This window comes from Ruditapes philippinarum, unplaced genomic scaffold, assembly GCF_026571515.1.
Source record: "Ruditapes philippinarum isolate M1 unplaced genomic scaffold, ASM2657151v2 ctg5756_1_1_1_1, whole genome shotgun sequence".
Taxonomy (NCBI): Eukaryota; Metazoa; Mollusca; class Bivalvia; order Venerida; family Veneridae; genus Ruditapes; species Ruditapes philippinarum.
The window spans coordinates 83,597-89,350 of record NW_026854539.1 but is presented as its reverse complement, the minus strand read 5'-3'; the positions used below and the strand labels follow the sequence as shown (position 1 = coordinate 89,350).

Sequence of the window (5,754 nt, the reverse complement as noted above, 5' to 3'; positions counted from 1 at the left end):
AGAAGTTAAAGAAAACAATTACATGTACGTTCACATATAGGAAATGTTAGGTATGGTAGACGCAGATTACTTCGTACATGTATTTGTGTTTTTCTCTAACAACTAAATTCCTGCGTGATGGACGTACCTGTAAAGTCTACATACTTTGAAAAAAATCAGAACATATATATATATAGGGTTTTTTCTCTGGCCTGATAAACATATTGACATTGGACTGTGGTCCTCGGTCGATACTACATTTATAAGATCCGAAAAGCTATATGAGCCGCGTCATGACAAAACCAACATAATGGGTTTGCGACCAGCATGGATCCAGACCAGCCTGCGCATCAGTCTGGTCAGAATCCATGCTGCTCGCTATTATTTTCTCTACTTGTAAAAGGGTTGGTAAGCGAACAGCATGGATCCTGATCAGACTGCACGGATGCGCAGGCTGGTCTGGATCCATGCTGGTCGCAAACGCACTATGTTGGTTTTGTCGTGATGCGGCTCATATATAGACTTTAACGTAAGTCTATAAATGTATAGCATATTAATTTTGTCGTTGATTGCCGAATTAGTACAGATAACTTTATGAAGTGACTCGGAGCTATACAATTGTACATGTACACATGCTTAACATCACAATTGTAAATTTATTGTATCATTTTCTCATTTAAATAGATACAATAATTTCGATTTATAAATTTGACCACCTGTCCTTTTGACACATGGCAGGACACGGTGACACTTTTAAAGCTTTATTCACGCTCCTATCAATGCAGTCATTGCTTGGTAGATTCCGCGGGCAGTCCGACATTTTTGGATGTTGAAAATCGGGACTTTAGGTACTTAATTTTTTCACTATTATTTTCAGATGCTTTTTATTTTGGTTAAATGGTAAATGTAAAATTCGAAATGTACAACTTTTAATCGTAAATTTCATCTTGTACGGATCGATACAAGGCGATACCTGATGAAAACTTATTCAAGGAAGATTGTGTCCTAGAAAACCATAATTATTTTCTTAATTATTTGGAAATGTCAAACGTGTATTTGACATTGTTTTAAAATGAATTTAAAGACATGTTAGATATATCACATTTGAAGAAAAATAGCGTTGAAAAATGCAGTGATGTGTCGTAAAGATAGAAGAATGTAAACAAAGTAATATTTTGACTTTCATCCTAATTCACTTTGTATACCAATTGCCAATAGAGAAATAAGGAAAAGATAGTTCATGTATATGGCAAAACAGAACAGCAAATGAACTGGGTTTTTTGTGTTGTTGTTTTGTTTGTGCTTTTTCTGTTGTTGTTTTGTTTTTGTATTTTTTGTTGTTGTTATTATTATTATTATTGCCATTATTGTCATTATTTTATCATTATTATTATTATTATTATTATTATTATTATGGGGGAGTTTGAGGGTGTTTTATGTTTTTCTCTTTGGTGGGAGTGCGGTTGTTGTTTTTGTTTTCTGTTTGTGTGTTTCTTTTCAATCTGTCACAACATACCAAATGAACTTTGGATGTCTACTTTTTATGTTATTTCAGTTTGATATTTAATTCTAATAAAAGGTTTTTTCACATTATTTTTTATATATTTTTATGTGCTTTTTTATATTTGTATCTGTTTTTTTTTCCTTTTTTTTCCTTTTCTTTATCATCTTTTTAGTTTCCTTTGTATCTATTGTGCTCCTGCACATTCAGGCTTAGTTTTGAAAATAAGAAAATCTTGATAAAATATCTTTATTTTCAGCCAGTGATTAGCCATGCAGTTTTCAAAACTAGTGGGAATTAATGCTGTCTTAATATTATGGCTGGTTTATGTGGACTGTCAAAGTGAAATTACTTACAGAGTACCTGTTTATGTTGAGAATGCACGGGATGGCAGAATTCGAACATGTATGTTACATCTTTCATGTAAATTACGTGCACGTAAATAGTTTCATGTAAATCATGTTATTACTTTCTTTTAAATCACGTGTACATAGTTACTGTCGTGTAAATCACGTGTACGTACTTTCTTTCGTGTAAATCACCCATGCGTTACTACTTTTTGGTTAACTGCGTTATGGAACTGCGTTTTGGTCGTACTTTATTTCATAGTAAAGTAAAGAGTTTTTGCAGAAAAAAACACCGTGCGTGTGTCAAGGACAACAATAAACACACGCATGATTTTACCAGCTTTTTAAATGCAAAACGAAAGATACATTTCAGTTTCTTATAGATGGATACAAAATAATTTCCGATTTTGATGTACTTTTAATCCAAGGATATCTTCAATTTTCAGATGTTTATGTCATTTTATTTGCCGTCATTGCTGGTAATGCAATTTTAGGGAAACGTTCTACCGGGCAACCTTTCAACGTCGTACATGGTGGTGGTGGTGATGGTGGTAATGGTGGCCCTGTACCCACACCATAGTGAGGTAAATCAGAGATTGGTTTGTTTAAGCAAATGAATTTAAAAAGCTTTAATAAACTGATTTTGATTGGTAAATTGGCTGTCAAACTTTCTCAAAATCAGTTAACCTAGTAATAGATATAGGAGAATCATGTAATCATTCTACACAAAATAACAATATGTCTTCATAGTGTAAGACTATTGCAGATCTGTTACATGTCATATGTATGGTTTTTAAATATTTACATAATTATATCATACTTAAAAACGTCTTACGCTAGAAACAAAATCATGCCGCTGTGAAAAAGTAATCCTTTGCTAGATATCTTTGACGCAACGATATGATGACAGATTTTTACGCCTAATCTACCTAGATATTAGTTTGGCAGTTTACTAACTTTGTCATCATTGCCAGCATCACCATTCTCGTAATTTAAAGGTTACTAAAATGTAAGAACGAAATATTGCATTCCAGCCCATGACGTGACTTAATTAAATTACATAATTGTCTGAAAATTATAGCTCTCATAGGATTAAAAAGAACGAATAAAAAACATTTGTCATCCTTCATAAGATATTATCTAAAGCACAACACTAAAATCTGGTATATTGGCAATACAAATTCTGGCAAATGCTAATATTGGCAACAGGCAAATTCTGGCAAAAGCTAATTTTGGCAACACGCAAATTTTGACACGTCTTTTATACTGTCTTTTTCAGATTAAGTTGGCATTTTGTTTAATTTTCGTTCTTTTTAACAATAGGCGGAAGTGTAAAATAAATTGAGTTGAAAGAATTTCTAGATGATTTAACTTCGGTAAAGAAAATTATTTGTTAAAATCACATTTTCGCATTCTAAACAGTATATCAAAAAAAAATATTAAATTCGGAAAATAGCATGATTATGCATTAGTTAAAAAAATTACAGTTTCAAATTCGGAAGAAATAGTACATGCTAAAGTTAAATTGCCAGCGATGAAATACCAAGAAATCACATTTTAATGTTTTAGAATATACATGTAATGTATCTTATAAATAGTGATAGTGATTTTTTCAAATTTTCTAATTGATCGAGTTCTTTAATTCCCAGACGTTTATGTCATTTTATTCGCCGTCATTGCCGGGAATGCAATCTTAGGGACCCGTTCTTACACTGGGCAACCTTTCAACGTCGTGCACGGTAGTGTCGGTGATGGTGATGATGGGAACGGCGGTCCTGTCTGTAGGATCTTGGGTATTGTCTGCCGTTAGAAACAACATAGTTAGGTAAATCAAAGTTTTTGTTTCATAAATGAGGTTGTTACCAATGGTGTCATATGATGGAACACTGTAGGAGCATACTTCGCACGGATCACATTTGCCACACCAGTGTGACAAATCTGCTCGTGCTTTTGCACATTCGTCACATAATATAAGTGTGACAGACTTGTTCAACAAACTATAGGGCTGTACATTTGAAGCACCTCTGCCACACGTGAAAGTTGTGTCAAACAAAAATTCGGGCAAAGATAGTGTCAGTTTTCAGTTCTTACCTTATATTGTAGTAAAATAACATCTTTTCAAACCCTGTCATCTAGGGAGCTCGGTGGTCAAGACATATGTGTTTAATTATATATGTAGACAAACCATCGTAAGTCTGAATCCCTTAGTGTGCGAACATTTTCTTATAATAATAATAATAATAATAATAATAATAATAATAATAATAATAATAATAATATCTTTATTTAAAGAAGGTTACACATTAAGAACATATAATAAACAATCATATATATCTTATTTCCAATGTGGCCTTCTGAAATAGAAAACAACAACAACAACAACAACAGGATATGCATAGGTAGAAAAATGAGTGTATAATATGTAATTTTTAGAATAATACAACTCATATACTTTCGACAGACACTCAACAATTTGTTTAAACATATACGTATATTGCATCATTCGTTCGTTCGTATATATTTATTCATTCATTCATTCACTCATTCATTCACTCATATGAACATCAAGATATGCTTTGTATTTTTCTTTAAAACATTTAAGGTTATTAACATTACGAATATTTAAAGGTATATTGTTCCAAATGTTCATGCCATAATAAGAAAATGAGTCTTTAATATAATTTGTTTTAGGTCTTGTCCATAATACAATATCTTTTCGTGACCTAGATCTTAAGTTATATATTTTGTTGTCGGATAAAGTCATCAGTTCTGTCATATAAGTCGGTGCCATGTTATTTAAAGTTTTAAAAACAAGCACCGCCGTGTGGTATTTACATCTGTCAAGGAACGGTAACCAATTAAGAGTTTCGAATAGATTTATTGACGGAGATCTTTGAGGTTGCTGTAAAATGATTTTAGCAATTCGTTTTTGTAACTTACAAACATTATTTATGTAGTTTGTGTTTCCTTTACCCCATATAATACAACAATAGTCCATAATGGGCAATATATATGCATTGTAAAACAATAATTTCATATCAAAGTGCAAAAAAATACGATATTTTTTTCAATAAGGCAATTTTTCCGTTAAGTTTTTTACAAACATTGTCAATTTGCAAGTGCCATTTTAAGTTGTTATCTATGCAAATACCCAAGACTTTTTGATCAGTTACATTTTCAAGACCTATTTCATTTATCTTAAAATTTAATTTTCTCATAATATTTACTTTTTGTCTTGTTCCTATTACCATACATTTTGATTTATCTGGATTTAAGGCCATATTATTTATTTTGCACCATTTGTCAATGTTATTTAAATGATCTTGAAGTTTTATTTCTACTTTTGATATATTTTCTCCGGACTCATAAAGAGTAGAATCATCTGCGTATAAATCAATTTTTATATCATTACCTATGAAAGCTATGTCATTTATGTATATTAGAAATAATAAAGGTCCTAATATTGAGCCTTGTGGAACACCGGAAATTATTTTCATTGGCTGAGATTGAAGATTACCTATCTTAACCAGTTGTATTCTGTTAGAAATATATGATTTAAAAAACTTAACGGCATTTTCAGAAAAATGATAAAGTTTAAGTTTATGCAAAAGTATTTCATGGTCAACCAAATCAAAGGCTTTCTTTAAGTCTAAGAATACAGTTCCGATAATTTTTCCACTGTCAACATCTTTTAACCAAGTATCTATTAAACTAATGAGTGCAGTATTACATGAATGATTTTTACGAAATCCTGATTGTTTATTATGAATTATGTTCGTTTTTTCAAAGAATGAGTGTATTTGTTTGGCAATATGGCGCTCAAATATTTTGGATATAGTTGACAAAATTGATATCGGTCGATAGTTATTTGCTTCATTCTTATCCCCCGATTTAAAAATAGGTATAACTCGAGCTCTTTTTAAATCA

General features: G+C 31.5%; 1 long non-coding RNA gene across 1 annotated transcript; it reads left to right on the top strand.

The window, feature by feature from the left end:
* Positions 1-774: 774 nt before the first annotated feature.
* On the top strand, positions 775-2,405 carry LOC132740398 (uncharacterized). Its single transcript, XR_009627152.1, has 3 exons — positions 775-827; positions 1,740-1,885; positions 2,274-2,405. It is a non-coding gene; the product is annotated as an uncharacterized LOC132740398 (long non-coding RNA).
* Positions 2,406-5,754: the final 3,349 nt, after the last annotated feature.